The 19,837-nt window shown below is 47.6% G+C and overlaps 1 pseudogene; it reads right to left on the bottom strand.

Moving 5' to 3' along the window:
• Positions 1–19,718: 19,718 nt before the first annotated feature.
• On the bottom strand, positions 19,719–19,837 carry LOC120599049 (uncharacterized; annotated as a pseudogene).

The raw sequence follows: 19,837 nt of genomic DNA, 5'->3' as shown, positions 1-19,837 counted from the left end.
GCCCTCGTCTCTTATTTATTAAATGACAAATCTACAACATTTTTCCCTGTTAAAAGGTAAATACAGTTGGTTTCCAAGATGCGTATTTTTCATATATTTTATCATTGGAATTTTAAATGAATGTCCAAGGGTTTCTGGTCGCGTGGAAGCCCCTTTTAATTACCTAAAAAATAGAGTGCTTCCTTCCCACAAATACAGTGCTTTTATATGTAGTTGATTTCAGGGGTACGGTTTATCCCATGGTATTTGTACATCGATGGTGTTATGGGCCGACTTAAAACAGAGTGGTACCTGGAACTTCTCCACCATTCTACAGGGTTTTAAAAACCTGGTTCTGGGAATGTTTCTGGTGTGTCCTCTGTTACGGGCCGAGTTGTGTTGCCCGCAAATCCACGTGTTGCAGCCCTAACCCTCAGTGTGGCTGTGTTTAGAGAAGGGGCCTATAAGGCGATAATTACGGTTAAATGCCGATGATGGTTCATTTCATGTGTCAGCTTGACTGGGCTAAGTGATACCCACATAGTTAGTAAGACATTATTTCTGGGTGCGGCTGAGAGTGTTTCTGGAAGAGATTGGCATTTGAATTGGTGAACCGAATAAAGCAGATTCCCCATCCCTCCCCCACCCCATATGTGTGGGCATCATCAATCCACTGAGGGCCCCGTTTGAACAAAAAGGCAGAGGAAAGGCAAATTCACTTTCTCTGCTTGAGCTGAGACAGCTCCAGCCCTCGGGCATTGGAACTCCTGGTTCAGGGGCTTTTGGACTCAGACTGGTCTCACCTCATCAGTCCTCAGTTCTCAGGGCTTTGAACGTGGACTGGATAACGCCCTGGCTTTCCTCGTCCTCCTGCTTGAGGCTGGCAGATTGTGGGACTTCTCGGCTTCCATACCATGTGAGCCAGTTCCTATAGTAAGGCTCCTCTTACATATCTACTTACATTCTATTAGTTCTGTTTCTGTGGAAAACTCTGGCTAATACAATGAAATCGCAACGGCGGGCCCTAATCCACCAGGGCTGGTTTTCTTATTAGAAAAGACACCAGGGATGTGTGTACAGAGGAAAGGCCGTGTGGGAACAGCGAGAAGGTGGCTATCTGCAAGCCCATGAGAGAGGCCTCAGCGGAAACCCAACCTGCCGACACCTTGATCTTGGGCTTCCAGCCTCCAGGACTATGAGAAGATAGATGTCTGTCATTTAAGCCACTTCTGGACCGGGGCATGTTGTTAGGGCGGCCCTGGTAGACTAAAACGCAAGGACTCGGGGGGTGCCCCAGCCGATGACAGCCTCAGTGCAACCGCTTAATCCCTCCCCTGTTCCTCCGAGAGCATCTTTTCCTTTCAGGACTGTGCATCTGAACCATCAAAAAACGCTGGAGGTGGAAGGACCAAAGTGACCACATGCGAAAGCTCGGAAGAGTAAGGATGTGTGTCTTCCTCAGGTGGGCGCGTGAACCCCAGCACCATCTGCCGCGAAGGCTCTCTGGGGCGCCTTCACTTAATAATCAGTTATGTTGGTTTGGTAAAGCAAGTGTCAGGTAAATGACTGATGAAGAGATTTCTTAAGAAAACATTAAAAAAAAAAGCAGAAGGTGATACTTAAAAAAAAACCCAAATGATAAGTTATTATGAAAAAAAATCGTATTAGGCAAATAATTTTCTTATTTGGTATAGAAACAGATGAGCATGTCTGCGGTCACTGTGATGGGAGCGGTCCAGGTGCGACTCTTCACGGGCACAAGCCTGCGTTCTAGAAGCTGAAAGCAGAATGCCCGCGCTTTCTCGCCGACCCCATCCCGTCTCAGTTCCTTCAGGGGCTCTGCGGGCCCTTTTCCTCCTTGACCACCTTCTCTTGGATGAACCGCCGAGAGGCTGAGCCGATGGCCGTGTGCTGAGCTCCCGACATCTGCAGCACTCAGCTAGGATTTTCGGCCCCGAAGTGTCTACTGGATCTGCAAATCCCATGGTTGGTCCGTTTACCTGCAGCTCTGTGCAGATCTGGTCCTATTCCCCAAACAGTGTCACTCGATATTTAAGAAGCGGCCGGATTTCTTAGTTATTTTTACTTGCAGTTTCAAGGCTTTTTCCTTTCCCCAGATCTCCTCGGGCTATCAATTAATCTTAGTCAAAACATGCTTTTAAGAGAAGGGGACAAAGGAGGACAACGACTTGTTCTTTTTGAAATTGCATATAATTTAACACGGTATAACCTTTGAAGGGGAAATCTGAGCTGTTTGGAGCATCGTGGTGGTATTTAAGGAGGCTCAGTGTCTGAAAGCCCCATCTCAAAGAAGGCAGGGATTCGGTTTCAAATGATCAAAACAGCCTTGGACTCTTCTCGGAGTTATTTTGACATCTAAATAATAGTTCTGGCATTTCTTTCAGAGTGTAAATCAATAACATTGACTTAGCGCATTCTTTCCTCTTATTTTCTTGCTTTACTCTTTTATAACCTTAGATCAAGTATTAATAATTATTTTAAGGCTTAGCTTAGGTCTGGTACTTTGCCACTTAATGATGCAGGAGGCCCCTCCCCCTCTCCCCTCCCTTTACCAGTTGCCTGGCTCTTCCAGAATATTCTCTTTCTGGTTCAAAGGTGATCTCCATCTTCAAAAGCGGATGGGTAGATTTAGCGGTGGCCTCTGACACCTTTCTTTTTCTTCTTTTCCAGTCCTCACGGGATTAGAACATGTGCATCGTCTTCTATTTTTATCACACTCAGCTGTCGTTAATCCTCCCTGGTGGCTCACTAGTGTTTCCGAACGCTGCTCTGCCAGGGGCCTAACTCAGAATCACTGGTGCTCATTGAAGCTGTCATCCTCGGGCCTCGCGCCGGACCAGGAACCCGAACCCCTGGGGATGAGAAGCTACAAGGCTCAGCTCTAACAAGCTCCTAGAGAAACTTTCGGCATTGACGCCCGAGAAGCGACGCTTTAAGTAGTTACTGAATATTAACCTCCACTATGGCTCTCTCCATTCCAGCGACGCTTTAAGTAGTTACTGAATATTAACCTCCACTATGGCTCTCTCCATTCCAGCGACGCTTTAAGTAGTTACTGAATATTAACCTCCACTATGGCTATTACTGTATTTTCAAAAATGCACCAGCTCCCAAACCCTCACGATTTGGCTTTGAAACTCTGCAGAACATGGGGCCAGTGTGACGTAGGGTGGGGCGAGGATCAGAGGGATGTAAAAGGGACAGGGTTTGAGGTCCTTCAGACCGGGGTTCGATTCCAGTTCTCCCGTAACTATGGGAATAACCTTGCTTTACCTGACCCCGCGAAGCCCAGATGTCGCAGCTCTCGCTGGGGGATGACCGTCTGTCGTGCAAGGCGGTTCAGGACGAGGCAATGGAATGACGTATGCAGCGCTGGGAGGCGTGGCTACGGGGTCGCTTTACTGGCCGTTAGCTTAGTCCTGTCGCCTTCGTTCCTGGACTTCGTTCTTTGGTTGTCTTGCTCCTTCCTTTTTTTTCCTTATTCACTTCTTGGATGTGACAGTACCTTCTTAAATTCTCGGCTTTGCATATTTTTTTTCAGACACTCCTCGCTAATTCAAATCTCTTATTCTTGACCTTTTTTAGGTAACAGTCTAGGAATTTCTCAAGCTAAGGTATCTGCCGTTTGGTCTATTTAGCTCCCCTTCCTCTGTAAGAAAACTTCTTCATCTTCGGGGTCCCGACATTTCTCTCCCATCATGTTTGGTCGTGGGGGGCTGGCCGGCCCGATGGGCACCCTGACCCAGAGTGTGCCACTCATGGTACCATATCCTTCCCACCACGGTGATTGATTGGTCCCAGGAGTTGTCATGTGACACAGCAGGGCCAATTAGTGTGATTTTCTGCCGTTTTCTAAGCTGGACTTGCGGGGAGAGCTCGCTCCGCTTTCGGAAGTCCGAGTTTCCTGGAGATCTGCCTCCTGCAGCTGCTGACACTTGCTTGGGGGCTGGAGAATGGGAGTGGAAGAGAAGGCGATGTCCGTCGCCTCCTGGTCTTGTGGTGTCTGAGGCTTAACCTCCTCTTGCCTTTCCAAGCTCTGGCTTTTGCGGGGAGATGAGACCTCTGCAGAGGTGCTGGGTGCTGGCTCCTCTAGGCCCAACTGCTTTCTTAATGTTTTGCTTTTCACACTCCTTTTCTTTCCTGAGTCATGTGCACACTGCCAAGGCGGGCGAGCTTGGGGCGGCTTCTAGCAGAGGCGTCTGTTACGCCTGGAATCGTCATTCCCCTCTGCCCCTTGGGTCCTGCTGGTGAGATTGCCCATCAGTTAACCCTTCTCCAGCACAGGTGGCTCTTTCGTAAGACTCCCACAACCTCCCTTGTTCCGACCTTCTGTCGATTCCCCTTACTTGGCCCTGTTCTACCTGCCCCCAGGCTCAACAGATATTCGTGTAATTTCTGGGAAGGTTCTGACCTCTATGACACTTGGTGGAGGACACGCGTGTGGGCAGGCCACCTATCTCCACAGGCTTCATCGCTTCTGCTATATGTGTCCTTACAGTCGTGCAAAATGTGGATGCACATCACTCACGTATGGGAGTAGTTAATGATAAGGGGTCATCAGTGGATGCAGGTTCAACCGTTTCTATTTGATTGGCGAAAGCTTCAGGAGGGTGTGGTGGAAACAGGAGGAGGTAGGAGTCAAGGTACACACACAATACTTTTGCATCTGCCACTGAGTGGCTGTGCACTTCAAACGAGCCAGGAAGATCCTTCTTCCCCCGATATTCTCATTGGCAAACGAAGCGTTTGGTTGATATATATACCTCGTTCTCTAACTTATGCATGACTCTGCGACAAAGGTTTTTAAGTGGGACTTTAGGGCCCGTGGCAGTGGATTTTGAGCTGTGTGCCCAGGGCCCCCCGTGCTGAGGGCTCGGGCCTAGGGTCAGGAGGCGCGGACTCCGAGGATAAGAGGAGGCAAGTGAGAGAAACTCAGAATCTCCATCTTCCCGCCTCAGGAAGACCAGCTCTGATCGGTCGATTTTATGTCCTGAAGACCTACATAAAGTTTTATTCATCGAAATGACAGATGATTACTAGAATTAGGGGAGCGATCATGTCGTAAGGTGTAAAAATGTCACATGACTATGTAGCACACTGGAAACTAATATAATTGATATAACATTGTATACCAACTATACCTAAATCAAGAAAAAAATGGCACCGCTGCTAAAAAAAAAAAAAATGCGAGAAAAAACTCTGGCCTATTCGAGTCAAATCATCCTCATTTTGGTCTAACTTGGTGTGGCCAGACTTCTTTGTTAACTCTCAGGCCGGCAATCTCACAGCCCCTTAGATACTTGGTGCCTATCCCTGCTCACAGTGGGTTCTGTATGCAACAGTCTAGCCTTGGGTGATGAGAAATTACTGACTTCGAGACCATTTCAGTTTCTGAAGTTACTAAAACCGATCTCACTTAGCAAGATAGTACATAGTTGGGCTAACGAGACATGTGAGGCCACACCGCTAACAGGAGGGACGCAGGGGTAAAGCAGTGGACAGCTCGAACTTCCCATGTTTCTGGTGTAGCACCTTTGCGGGGAGGGGCGGTGAGGGGTGGGCTTCCCTTCTGATGAGAGGAGCAGAGGAAAGGCATCAGCTTGTCCTGAGCTGTGGCTGAGGGGTGCTGTGGGCTGTACCTGGCCGACTCATGAGATTTGTTCAGACCAAATAGTGTCTTTGCATACTCGCCTGGGGATGGGGACTGAGCAGCAGCAAAGCCATTAGAAGTCACCTACGTACTCACTGCTCGCTCTGCTTAGGATTCCTGCTTGGAACGCATGAGCCAGAGGCACCCTGCCTGTCCCCCCCTCACCCCTATGTGCTTCCTGGGCCTCTGAGAGTAGGTGCAGGACAGGCCTTAGTCTTCACTTTCATCCACAACAACATCCTGAAAGTGGATTTATCAGATGCCAGTGGAAGGATTGGAGTTTAAATAAGATACATCACAGTGTAAAAGGAGATGAATGATAACGTTGTATATGAAGTATGGCTTTTCTTTTAGGCGAAGGGCAAAGTCACCATGGCCCAGTAGATCTCCTCGGACCTAAAATTTCCTTTTTCATTTCATCCTTGTCTGCTTTGGACCATCAAGACTACATAAACATAAAAAAGAGTACTGTTTCCTCTTTTCCTAGTATCAGAAAAATTTTATGAATGTTTGATAAAACTTACCTGCTAAAACATTTCTCTGTGAGAAACAATAATAATTATTATTACTATACTTTTGCATAAACTTGACATTTTCCATAGTAAACAGTGGAGCGGATAGTATAATAAACCTCATGTACTTGTCATCCAACTGAGGAAGGATTTTAAATTAGTGACTAAATTTTGTAAATATTTATAGGACCATTCAGGTTTCTATTTCTTTTATAGTCATTTTTGACCATTAATATTTTTCTAGGTATTTATGTATTTCAATTAAGGTCTCAAATTATTGGCAAAATTGTTCATAATTTTTTATCTTTTAAATTAAGGATCAATATATTTCTATTTTTCATTCTTAATCCTTTTTAAAAAATGTTATTTTGTTATTAGTTTCAAGTATATAGTACATTGGTTAGACATTCATATAGTTTATGAAATGATTCCCCTAATTACTCTATCTCCCCTCTGCTAGGGAGATAATTGGTAACAAAATCAATTTAACAGAACTGTCTAAAATAAAGGCAGAAGCATTACTAACTTAAACTGTGAAAAATGACTTTACTTCCCCAAATTTTGCCTATTTTTATTGTAGAGAAAGCATGCATATCCAGAAATTTAAGCATAAAAATGACTGCTTTTCAAGTACACTGGAAAAAAAATGTGTCTGCTAAAGCTTTAACCTTCTTGGGTTTTCCCATGTCCCTTGGTACTCAGAATTTCTGTGACTCAATTCCAAGTGCCCAGGGGAGCCGATTGGCCTAGTTCGTCTCTCAATGGTCCACACAAACAATGGACCTAGGGTGGCACCGTCTGCAAGAAACATGTCAGCAGCAGCTCACACGTGTAGGTACAGAGGAGGAGTGAGCACACAGTTCTTCGGAGAGAGGAAGGCGTCACCCTCCAGGCAGGGGTATGAAGGATACAAAGAAAGAAAACATAAGAGACCATCTAACAGAGAGATTCTAATACCCTAAAATATTATACTACGGGGTGTTGATAAAATCTGGAAACATAGCTACTACTATTTTTAACAGTTTAAAGATGGCCTTGACAACAAGTGTATTCATTCACTTGTTTCCAGACTTTATGGAAACCCTTTACATGACATTCGGGAATCTGACATTCATCACTACGTTGCTAAGAGGACAGCTACGTTATTAGAAGATCGAAGTTTTAGCAGACGATGAACATTGCAGACAGAAGAGGGCCAACAAAAAAATATATTCTAAAAGTGGGAAGTGGGCTCTATTCCTGTTCCTTTTCAGGAAGATCCAAAATCATTTCACCAGAAATCAGGAAAACGGGTTATCTAAATGCACGTGACACCGCCAGCCAAACTATCCTTGAAAGGCTTGCATTCAGCTTATTTAAAAAAAAGCTGTGACAATTACAAAAAAGTTACCCATGGCACATGTACATCTTACTGCCTTTTTATGGAACATCATCGGCCTGTGTACTCCTAGAGTCTCATATCAAGTCATCTACACGTTTATTGTGTTTGAGTGACACCTTCAACAAGCTCCAAGACGGTACACAGTAGATTCTTATGTTTCTGAATGAGACAAACAAACAAAGCCTCTTATTTCTTTTTAAACTTCCATCCTTCTCTTGGTCTTAGTATTTAGTGCCGTGCTGTAGAAGAGAACTTTGCATGATAATGGAAATGTTTTATATTTGTGTCGTCCAATATGGCAGCCACCCACAAACCACACGTGACTACTGAGCACTTGAAATGTGTGCTTAGTGTGACCGAGGAGCCAAATTTTACATTTGATTTCACTTTCATGAATTAAAAGTTAAATTTAAATAGCAACACGTTGCTAGTGACTACTGAATTAGACATGGCAGATTTAGTCAATCAATCCATCCCGTGACTTTTGTTTCTGGTGTTGTTAAGACAACATTTGTGACGTCTGGTTGTGTTTATAGTGGTTTGAGTTACCCATCTGATTTCCCTAACCCTCACATTTCCTTCTTCAAAAAGGTCAGTGGCTGAGAGGTTGGCTGTATCGTCTTTTAATCAAATTTGATTTTGTTCTTTGGATGGGATCCTCTGCCTCAGTCCTGGTTTCTTCTAGATGGGGGTTCTGTGGTCGAATGTGGGTGAATTGTGGCTTTCTGCTATACCGCTGGTGTTCAGGAACCACACTGGATGCTGGCGGCAGTCAAATCTAACCTCGGAGGGAGGGTATTTGCTTATCTTTCAGCTTGTTTGAAGCCCAAACCACAGTCATGTTGGGATAAAGCAGCCGAGTGAGATAGAACTAGCAGGCTCTAGACAGACGTCTTCTGGGCTCACCACAAAACCTCAATGTAGATACGCCTTTCTTTGCTTTAGGGACCTACGTGACAGACTGTCTTGGGTCTCAGTGGCTGTGAAGAGGTTGCTTGGAGTGGGGAGTAGTATATTTATTGTACGTAATTATTTCTGCAGTTGCCCTGCTGTTTTAAATAAACGAGAGCAACCTTTTCTACCAAAGGTGGGCCGACAGCTTATCTCCTTGTGGGTCACCTGTCCTCCTGGTTCCTGGTAGGATGGGTTTCAGTGTTCCTGTCTCAAGTTCAAGCATGCTGAGCCCAGAGCCAGGGATCTTGTGGGATACCACTAAATGCACTAGTTCAAATCACAAAAACTGCAGGCCTGTCGCAGAAAAAGGCCCATTTCATGGAGATGGCCGAAAGGGGTCTTTTCTGCTGTTTCTGACCAGATTTTTTCATCAGCAACTTGCTGGGTCTCTTGATTCGCTTCCTCGGCACTCCGAAGAGGAGCAGACCTGGTCTCTGATGACTGATGATCTTGTCTTGTGCTTCTTGACTCCATCTGTGGTTATAACTATCCACGGGCTGGGCAAGCCGCTGAGTAGGTGTGTATTGTTAGCAGAAGGGCATTTCTTCCCCAGTCTTCCTGAAGTGGGGGCGGTGGACAGCATCCTTCTCTCCACTTTGACCGCCCGATGCTTCCCGAGGCTGAAGTGTGAAGGGCGGGTTACCTACTGGCGCAGTGACTGGCGAGTCCGCCTCCCTGGCAGGCCGGAGCTCAGCAGCAGGAAGTCTGCAGCAACTCGCTGCCGTGGTGGCCACAGGCCTCCCACTGTCGTGAGGACTCGGGACGATGGGCACACCCTCGCGATTCTCATTGCGCTTGTCCTTGCACATTATATGGCCAGCACTCGGGGGAGTGCTCGGCGGGGTCTGTGAGCCGGGAGGGGGCACACGGAGTCCCCTGTCTGAGGCTTGCACCTTGGCCCCAGCTTGTCTGGCGAGCCAGGAGCAAATAGCCACTGGGCTCGACTTCCCATTTTTACTGATGCTCCGCCTTCAAGCCACACTTTTACCCTGACTGATCCAGGGTGAAGATGGCATTGGAGGATGTGCCCATTCTCCCCCGTCCTCCCTCCACGGCCTTGAGATATTCGTGCGTTTACTCACGCTGTAGTTATTTACCGAGCACCAACTCTGTACCTGCAGCTCTCACTGGGGACACACACAGTTGTGACTGAGACTCACACAGACTGGTTTTGACTAATCTGCAGAATAGCGTCCAGACACATTCGCTTCTCTTAAAATCTTTCTTCATGTTCTTCTGTGCCACCCGTGGCCCAAGGACAGCAAGAAAACCTGATGAGGATATTTAAAACAGGGTTTTCTAATTGATTCCTCCCTTTGAATGCAAAATAAACATAATGTAATAAAAATAGGACCACAGAAGCCAGAGTAGAGAGCATACAAAACCCTCTGTAGAGCAGGATCATTTACTGGGATATTTTTCTCTGCTTCCGGTGTCCCAGGGGAGAGCAGGGCTTTGTTTCTATGAGACCTGCAGATTCCCTGGCCCTCATGGCGGAGGCAGGAAGTGTTTTGTTTTCAAAAGTAGACTTTTTGGTTTAGAGAGGTTGGGGGACAGGAACAGAAATGTTGGGGTCTGGAGATGGGAAAGGCTACAGTTCTTGTGTGTGGGCGAGCGGCCACCCCACGAAGTCCCCAGAGACAGTGGGGTGTGTGTGCAAAAGGGGAGGTGAGAATTAGAATTGTGCAGCAAGGGGTGTATGAGGGTGTGGTGAAATGTTTGAGAGACAGGAATGTGTGAAGTTTGATTGTATGAGGGTTGGGTATATGGAGGTTGGGGTGGTGTGAGGGTTGGAGTGTGTGCTTTTTGATGGCTCGGGCTTTGTGGTGCGGGTGAGGTGTCGTGTGGGGGGCACTGAACGGGAAGGGGGGCCTCGGACGCTGCTGAGACAGGCTCTTGGGCCCAAGCTTCAGATGGGCGTGGGCAGTGTCGCTGCCGCAGGAAAAGCTCGGTCTTCTGTGACCCGCACAGCGGTCTAGGCCCGTGCTGGCAGCAGCGTCGGGCACAGCAACCCACACGCAGAAGCAGCAGCCCAGGGTCCATCGATGAAGGAGTAGATAAACAAAGTGTGGTGTGTTTGTGCAATGGCGTGCTATTCAGCCTTAAAAGAGAGAGAAGGAAATCCTGACACCTGTTACCACCTGAGTGAGCCGCGAGGCTACATTTCTTGGTGCTGAGTGAAGTAAGCCAGTCACAGCGGGCAAGTTCTGTGTGACCCCACTTATGCGTGGTCCCTGGAGTAGTCAAATCCGTAGAGACAGAAGGCAGGACGGTGGGGGCTGGGGCCGGGCGGCCCGGGGCTGGGGGGACAGGAGGTTGGGGAGGAGGTGTTTAATGGGTGCGGTTTCTGTTCGAGATGATGAAGTTCCAGAGACGGATTGTGGTCGTGGCCGCAGAATGATGTGGATACACCACATGCCACTGAACTGTATGTACGCGTGAAAGTGGTCAAAAAGGCAAGTTTTATTTATGTGTATTTCACCGCAATTGAAAAGCAAACAACGAAAGGACAACAAAATGGACGGAACCCGTTACAGCTTTTAGAGCGAAAAGAGGAACCTGGAATAAACCTTGAAGAGTGAGCTGGGAGAACAGAGGGCGGCTGAGTCATTTCACAGAGCGTAAAGTTAGAGCGAATTTCTGGCGTATTGAAATATGAGAAACAGTCCAAAGTCTCATCAACAGTGAGTCCCGAGGGTCGGGCCTCGTTAGTACTGGGATGGGAGACCACCTAGGAAGACCAGGTGCTATAGATATAAAAAATAAAAAATAAGGGATTGTAAGCTGACAAGTTCCTTGCGATCTGTGAGGCCAACCAAGGGTTGCCTCGCAAAAAAGTGAATGAGCCTGTGTGTTCTCCCTCCCGTCGTGTGGTGTGTGTGTGTGTGTCTGTGTGTGTGTGTGTGTGTGTCTGTGTGGTGTGGTGTGTGTGGGGGTACCTTGAATAAGGCAGGCGTTTGTTTCTCTCTCCCAGAGCAGTGGGGGGCAGCTGGATGGTCGCGGCTCTGTGGGGTGCCCCTCGGGGCCAGGCTGGTGGGGCGGCTGTGCCTTCCTCCTGGCCCCTTCTCCAGTCTCTTCTCCGCAGCCTTCTGATTTACTTTGGATGCTAACTAACACTTGAGGGGAGTGCACTCTGCTTTCTCTAGCGCCGGCCCAGGGTGACGGCGCCCCCCAATTTTCTAACAGGACGGGAAGGGCAGTCACGTTGGCCCGATGAGGGAAGCAGCAACCGGATTCAGCCCACTTGAAATGAGCAGCGTGCTGACCTCCTCAGTGGCCTGTGGGGACACCAGTGTGGCTCCCACTGCACAACTGGGCGAGACCAAGGAAACCTTCATCAGATCGTCGAAAATGCAGCTGTGGAGTGAACTTGACAGCAAACATCTGCCCTGGTCGAGGAACTAGGCTTCGCACATTCAGAGGGCGCCGGTGGAGACTCGGTCCGCACGCCAGCCCCGTGAGGCTGGAGGCCACGTGCTTTTACTCCCACGTGGTGAAGAGTAAAGGGGAATGTGAGGGCAGAGCAGGTGGGTGCCCAGCACCCCCTTCCTTCCCGGTGCCGTTTCCATCCCTCGCCCTGTGGCTCTGTCCCGGAAGGCTTCCTCCGGAGCTGTGAAAATCGAACGGGAGCGTACTGGTATGTAAAGAATGGGTGCCCGCCATGAAGCCTGGGGGCCAGGGGCTGCTCTGTCAGCACCGGAGGGGGGGCCCTGAGTGCCTTTCCTTGTGGCAGAGTCAGAAGGCAGTCTCGGGTTTGAGTGGCGGACTTGACCTCCGGCTGTCAGCGTGGGCTGGGCCACCGTGGGCTGCTCCATCTCCATCTGCAGCCAGGGTCGTGTTGCAGTCACTTCAAGGTGAGCTGCTGCCTTTAAAGTCCTTTGATATCTGGCAGAAGCTGCTGGCCCATTAGGGGCGGCGGACCCATTCAAGGAACAGCTGGGCCCTTTGTCTGCAGCTCTCTCATCTCACGTGTCTGGGTAGATTTCTCTTTGGAGACAATGTTTTATGAATCACCTTTGAAATGAGAATTTGTCAGTTTAGGGACTGTTCTCTTTGAATGGTCAGAGGAAGAGTAAACATCACTCTCTGAAGTTCTGTTTCCACAGTCCTGGGCCCCACCGCGATGGGGGTGAATGGCCCCGCCCCCGCTTCCAGGGGGCTGACGCTTTGTTTCTGTCTCACCTGCGCCTTTCATCTCTCTGCTGAACTGCCGGGGGACCCCGCTGTCATCCTGGTCCAGCCACGTACCCCTAGCCATCTCTCCCTCAGGGGCTCAGTTTCCTCATCTGTAAAGTGGGTGTAACGGCTCAGGGTTGTGAGAGTTTAGATGAGTTTCTGTATGTGAAGGTACTTTACTGATTTTAAAATGCTACACAAATGAACACGACTTCTCTGCTCTAAAACCTATGGGAGGATGGGCCATTTGTCCCTCTATGGACTCCCCGCCTGGCAGTGGGGAGGTCTCGATGGTGCTGCCTCATTAAAACATTGTAACGATGAAGACAATTTCTCTCTCCTCGAGCCTGCTTCCCCTCTTTTATTTTGGTCCAGGAAGTAATGAAAACCGGTTTTTATTCCTTTTTCTCTTTCCTGGTAGCCCGGCCTCACTGTCTGGAGAGGCTCTCAACGGTGTCACCCTTGAATTTCTGCTGTGGCCATCTGCTTTCATGACGAGAGTCAAGTAAAGGTGATGCTTCGAGCCTGGGAAGGTGTTAGAGAGCTGGACAGCCTTTGTCTTCAGACCCCAGAGACAGGTGTGGCTGTGGAGGTGGGTAAGGGCATCGGCTAGGAGGACAAAGAACCACAGAGCAGGTCCGGTGTGGGCAGCTGGTAAACCCACTTTCTGGTGATCATCCTGACTCAGCTTTGCCCCTAGATCCTGGCTCTGTCTTCATGGGGCCGGGTAGTGTTTCCAGGCCTGCAGGGAATTTAGTATCTGTTCAGTGGTTTGTTCAAAAGTTTGAATCTGCTCGTGTGATTCAAGCCAGGAGCGTCAGATCTTAGCCAGGGGTGGCTTTTGAGGGGAGCTTGGAGAAGTGAGGAGCTATCCAAATATTGTGACATGGGAAGACTTTTTGTTGATTTTAATGTACTTTGTACAGTTTTCCAAGGCTCTTGGCAGCTAGGTGGTGGCCTGATACCTCGTGTAATATGAGGCTGCCACGGATGTGGCTACATAATACTTAGCAGTGTGTGGCTCGTCAGCTGGGAACCCAGACACGCATGTTCTGGATTTTATTGCCAAGCAGCAATCTGGAGGGAAGGACTGGCTCATCAGCATAACATCCCTCCCTGACCCTTCCCCAGCTAGTTGTTTTTGAAAATTACTACCATGTGATAGCTTTTTGGTACTCTTGTGTGGAGAATTCAGAAGGGGACAAATTATATGAAAGCTGCCATCATACTGGGCATTGTGGCTGGCTGCCTCCGAAGGAGAGCTGTCGTAGAAGGCGATCTGCTCTCTCATGGGTCGGAGGGAAATAATAATGAGCTTCTAGCAATTATTAGGTCGTCCAGACGTCAGACTGTAGGAAGCAGAGCTGGCGAAACACAGTAAACACGGGTGACATCCAGGAAGCAGAGGACATTGTGCCAGTGTGGATGTGAGACGAGACGGTACACAGGAGCTCATTATTATTTTTTGAATTTCCTCTTTATTTTTGGTCCAGGGAAGCCAAATAGGTCCTGGAGTGAAGGGACACTGAAGGTCGCACCCATGAATGTCGGTTTCTGTGGGCGGTTTGAACGCACGCCAGCCATTCGACTGTAAAAGGAGAGTCAGAAGTCCGCCCCTCATGTCACTAGCAATTAGGAACGATAACTCCAAAACGGACGCCCGCCAAGAGGAGGGGTGCGAGGGGTTCTCGAACGTTGGACAAGGTCGAGAGACCCTGAGACATCTCCCCGATTGTAGCGCGTGCTGCCTCCGGTGACAGAGGAAGCTTTGGCAAGCCACACCGAGTTCAGGTGTACACGGTTCGTTCATGGGGTTCGGCAATAGGATGTACTTTGGAATTTTTCTGGTTCGAGTGCAGAGGGGAACAATTAGATTCATATTCTCTCTTGAGTATCAGAGCGGTATCTGGGCAACGTGAGCTGAGCTCACACAAGAGAATGGCCCTTCCCACCTACTTGGTAAACTTGACCCAGGTGGAGGAAATAATACCTGGATAAATACTGGTCACTGAGGACATTTTCTTTATATCAACATTTGTGACGGGAAGTTCTTATGTCTCCTGGCTGTTACCAAATAAGCAGTGTGTTGCAGAGAAGAGGGAAACAAAGTCTTGCCATGAGAGGCTGGAAAGAGGGGGCCTCGGCAGCGCTGTGGGCAGCGCCTCCCCTTAGCCTGACGTCAGCTCTGGTTTTTGTTAGATGCAGTCTTGAGTGAGGATATATGTCCAAGAGTTAGGTGGTCTTTGGAAGTGCTGACTTTACATTTGTTCGAGCAGAGTGTCTTTTATGCCTTTTCATTCCTCATTCCACGTTCCACATCACTGAGCCTTGCAAACTTCGCTCTCGATAAGGAAACAAGATCTCCAGTTCCATGGCCGCCCGAAAATTCCAGTAATCGGCTCCCATCGGCACCCTAAATGAAAGGGGTGAGGGAAAGCCCCCCAGAATCCATCATCCCAAACCTAACTTTTCTTCCCTCCGTGAGGAAATCACAGGATCTGGTGATGATCTTTTTTTTTTTTTCTTTTTTTTATGGCTATAGCACTTGGTCTTCCTAGGTGGTCCAAGTACTAATCAGGTCCAACCCTGCTTAGCTTCCAAGATCAGACGGGATGGAGCGTGTTCAGGGTGGCATGGCCGTAGACTGGTGATATTCGCCTTTTTGTTGACTTTCACTTTTATTATAATTATCTAATTATAATTTTCAGTAATGATTTTTTTCCCCCCCGGGATGTCGGAGTTGAGTTTGGGAGAATGTGTTCGTCATAATGAATGCCGGTGGGTGGCTGGGTGTGCTCTTGGGCCTGGGAGCTGCACGCGCTAATCCCCACAGACGGATGCTGTTCTAACTCTCAGGGGCAGGGCTGAGTCGTGTCCCCTCCCCCGGACCCACACAGATGACCCCTCAGAGCACACTGCCTGCTTCGCCGTTGAAAACATGTAGCTGGGTGACACAGGTGTTAAGAGCTGGGCTTCAGAGAAGACATCTGACTTTGAATCCTGTTTCTGCCCCTGACCCTCCTGAGTCCTTGGGCAGACACCACTCTCTCTCTTCAAGCCTTAGTTTCCTCATATGGATCTGTGATAATTAAATCAGATGTTGCTTATTTAGCACTTCTTAATAGAACCTGTGGAATGCCTGTCTCCCCCGTTAGAGTGTAAGCCCCATGGGGCAAGGATATGTCCCAATCACGGCCATATCCCGTGGTACACCGTAGGTGCCTAATAAAATACGTGTCAGATTAATAAAAATGTGTTATAGATTTTTCTATGATATTACTGCAGAGAGGAAGAGTACAGTTTAAAGATGTGAGGAATGAAGACACGAGATAATTATGTTAGAAACAAAATAATTGGAGAAAGGTATTTTTATCAGCACGAGTTATCTAGATGTAGCTTAGTGTTGGGCATTAATTGCATTAACTTTTAAGTGAATTTATTATTTCAGCTAAGAAGTCATCGTTTATTTTTCCAGATGATGTTCTTTGGGATTCCTGAGAGAAATTGACTTATACATCTTTAAATCTTTGACTAATAAATAAACATATATTAAATAGAATCATATTTTTTTGTCACTGAATATGGCAACGGTGTTCCCTCTTTTCTATTTCTTCTCTTTCCCCTTCCTTTTTTGCCATCTTCCTCTGCCTCCAAGACAAATGCTTTAGTGCATTTAAAATATTTCTGAGAATTAAGGATTTGGGGGGAGGTGTTAGCTTCTCAGGGAAAGTTTTACGTAAAGTCAAAATAGTGTTTTTCCTTAGGAGTTATTCAAACTTTTTAATTCCATTGGTAATTAGTAATTTTTCTGCTCTTTAAGTTACCAAAATGTAATATCGGCCAGTAGTCAATTTGGAACATCAACAGGTGTCTGACTCAGTTGGAAACTGGGTGGCGGCTCGTTGAAAGCATTCTTTGCAAAGGATCCAGCAGCTTTAAGTGTTTTAGGGGAAGTTCTTTCACTCACCACCAGGTGGCGAAGGTGCTCCGTCGAAGTTCAGCGCGGTCTTTGTTAGAACAGGTTTCGGCACTTTTCTCCTATCTGGATTGGATATTAGCTTTTTTTTTTTTTTTAATGCAGAAGAGAGAGCAACTCATGAGGACTTGTATTTTAGCATTTTATGTCAGAATTAGAGTACATGCTATTACAGATTCCGGCACTCGTTTGCCCGCTTAAAATAGCTAAAGGGTTATATATTTTTTAACCCTTTGGTTAAAAAATTGGTGTGTAGGTTGGATTTTTTTTTTTTCCTTAAGATAAATTTTGATTTCTCATTTCATATCTTCTGAGTTCCAGGCTGTCTCCCCTTTCTTTGTGGAATAATAACATGAAGTTAATCAAGTCCAAGCTAGTCCACTCGGGTGAGCCACTTACCCAACCCGTCCCTCAGATTCCTACCAATGAAATGCGGGGGGATGTGCGTGGGGCTAGCGAGCTGATGGTCCTCTGGGCACCTGTGCTGTGGGTGCTCAGCCAGTCGCGTTTACCGTTAGCTGTGAAAAACCCAGGTGAGTGCAGTGTTTTATATCTCCACTGCATTAGAATCTCAGGCTCTGCTATACTGTAATTTATTTATGGCCCGTTTGCTTGCTTTTCCCACTCTGAGCCCCGCCCTTTGGAGGGGCTATACGGTGGTTCTCAGTGGTGGGGGAGGGGAGCGATATGCCTCTCCAGGAGGACAGTTGGTGATGTCTGGGGACGTTGTTGGGGAGTGGGTATTACGGGCATCTGTAACACCCAGAGACACTGGGACAAATGGTACCCACAGAAGAAAAATTCCTGTCTTTTGTCTAGTCAAGGCAAGTTGATTAAATTCCTGACATACACTAATCAGGACCCGTGCTAGACTCCGGAGCACAGACTCAGTGCAGGAGCTATAAGGGGCCTGGGATCTTAATCTGCTTAGAAGTCAATAAATTGTCATGTTATTGTTTTATGGACGCTGGCAGAAGACATGGACTCTTGGGTCAGAAACAGAGGACTTTGGTATTCCTGGCACAGGAAGCTGAATGAGCATCATGTTGGCATGGGTTGTCCCCATCCCCCAAGTCCCCCGGGGGGAAGTAGAGAGGGGCCAAGGATATGTTAAGCATGCAGTGGGTTTGCATCATACCTGAGAAATATCAAGCGCGGGGAATCCACTGCTCTTAGAGTAAGTGGTAAGCAAACTTACTGACATACAGATAATTATATACAAGATCTGGAGGATATAGAACAGGGTATTTCAGACTGAGAACTGCTTCATGGAGGAGGAGATATCTGAACTAGGTTTTGCAGGGTGAACAGGGTTTCAGCCCACAGACAAGGGGAGGAAAGTTTTCTCTTTTCTTCCTAGCAATAAATTAACTTCTCTCCTGAGCATCTGGGCACAGGTCGTGTGGGGCCGGGGCCAGGGCACTCTGGAAAAGTCCTGGCTAAGTCTGATCAACTAGTGAGCACATGCGGACTGATGCCAATTTTGTCATGCTCTTCTAAATTTATATTGAACAATAGTTTACAGACAAGCTACATTCTTATTATGCCGGCATCTGTGGGCCTGTCCTAACTCACGGGAATCAGTGTTCTCTACCATCGATAGACCCTCCTTCGACATATGATAGCCTGTCCAGCGGAGATTGACAGACTAGAGAGCTGGATGCCCTGGATCCCTGACAGAAGGAGGCGGAGGAGGTGATGAGCCTAGTGGGTAAACATGGGAACCGTCTGGGTAAACGCCGGGGCGCAGTCTCTTGTTGCCCGGGGCAGTGTAGATCTGGGCACGTCGGTTCTAACGGAAGCATCAAGGCCTGGGCAGGCACGGCGTGAAGTGGAGCCTAACCACCCAGACCCTCTGCGATACCGTCACGGCATGGAATATTACACCACGGTGAAAAGGATAGGACTAGGCCACGCGTATCCACAAGGATGAATCCCAGTCTTTTAATCGGAAAGCCAGGAGCCATTCTACCTCTTTCCAGCAGGAAGAGTTTAATACAGGAAATCGGGTCCTCCGATATTGTTGGAAGGGATAGGAGGGGAGGAGGGGGCACGATCCAGGGGTGGGAGTGCTCCTCGGAAATCAGAGCGTTGCAGGAAGCCCATGTCATCCTGCCGCCAGCGCTGCTCGAGGCCTGGGGAAACCACCTTAGTCCCACCGTCCACCTCCCCCCGCTACTGTCAGAACCGCAGCCCTGCTGGCGAAGGATTCTGGGAGTTGCCGCCCAAAGCCTTCCACGTCCCGCTACAGAGTTGAAAGCGAAGATGGGGACGGGGTGGCACTGAATGTCCAAGGCGAGTGACAAAAAATCCCAGAAAATCCCTGTAGCATGATACCATCTAAAAAAATTAAATTTATTGGGGGCATAGATATGCTGACGGAAGGAGACTAGTCTTTGGGTGGTGAGCACACGATAGAACATACCGATGTTGTGTTGTAAAGTTGTAGACCTGAAACTTATACAATGTTATTTACCATTCTTATTATGCCGGCCTCTGTGGGCCTGTCCTAACTCATGGGAACCAGTGTTCTCTACCATGGATAGACCCTCCTTTGACATATGATAGCCTGTCTGCTTGTTTTGTTTGTTTGCTGCTTTCTGTGTTACAGCCCACGTGAGTGAAATCATATGCTTCTTGTCCTTTTCCATCTGACTTATTTTGCTGAGCATGACACTCTCAAGGTCCACTCCTGTTGTTGCAAATGGCAATATTTTATCTTTTTTAATGGCTGAATAGTATTCCATTGTATATATGTACCACGGCTTCTTTATCCAGTCATTTGTTAGAGGATACTTAAGTTGTTTCCACGTCTTGGCCACTGTGAATAATGCTGCAATGAACATCAGGATACATATATCTTTACAAACATGTATTTTCAAATTTCCTGCATAGATACCCAGAAGAGGGATTGCTGGGTCATATGGTAATTCTATTCTTAATTTTTAAAAACATTTAAATTTATTATTATTTTTTTTTAGGTGAGGCAACCCTTGGTTGATCTCACAGATTGCAAGGACCTTCTCAGCTTACAATCCCTTATTTATTTTTATTTTTTAAAATTTTTTACACCTACAGCACCTGGTCTTCCTAGGTGGTCTCCCATCCAAGTTCTAACCAGGCCTGACCCTGCTTAGCTTCCAAGATCAGACAGGATCAGGCTTGTTCAGGGCAGCATGGCCATAGAC

This window comes from Pteropus medius, unplaced genomic scaffold (assembly GCF_902729225.1).
Source record: "Pteropus medius unplaced genomic scaffold, Ma_sr-lr_union100, whole genome shotgun sequence".
NCBI lineage: Eukaryota > Metazoa > Chordata > Mammalia > Chiroptera > Pteropodidae > Pteropus > Pteropus medius.
The sequence above is the reverse complement of the archived record's forward strand: the minus strand, read 5'-3'. Positions and strand labels throughout refer to the sequence as shown.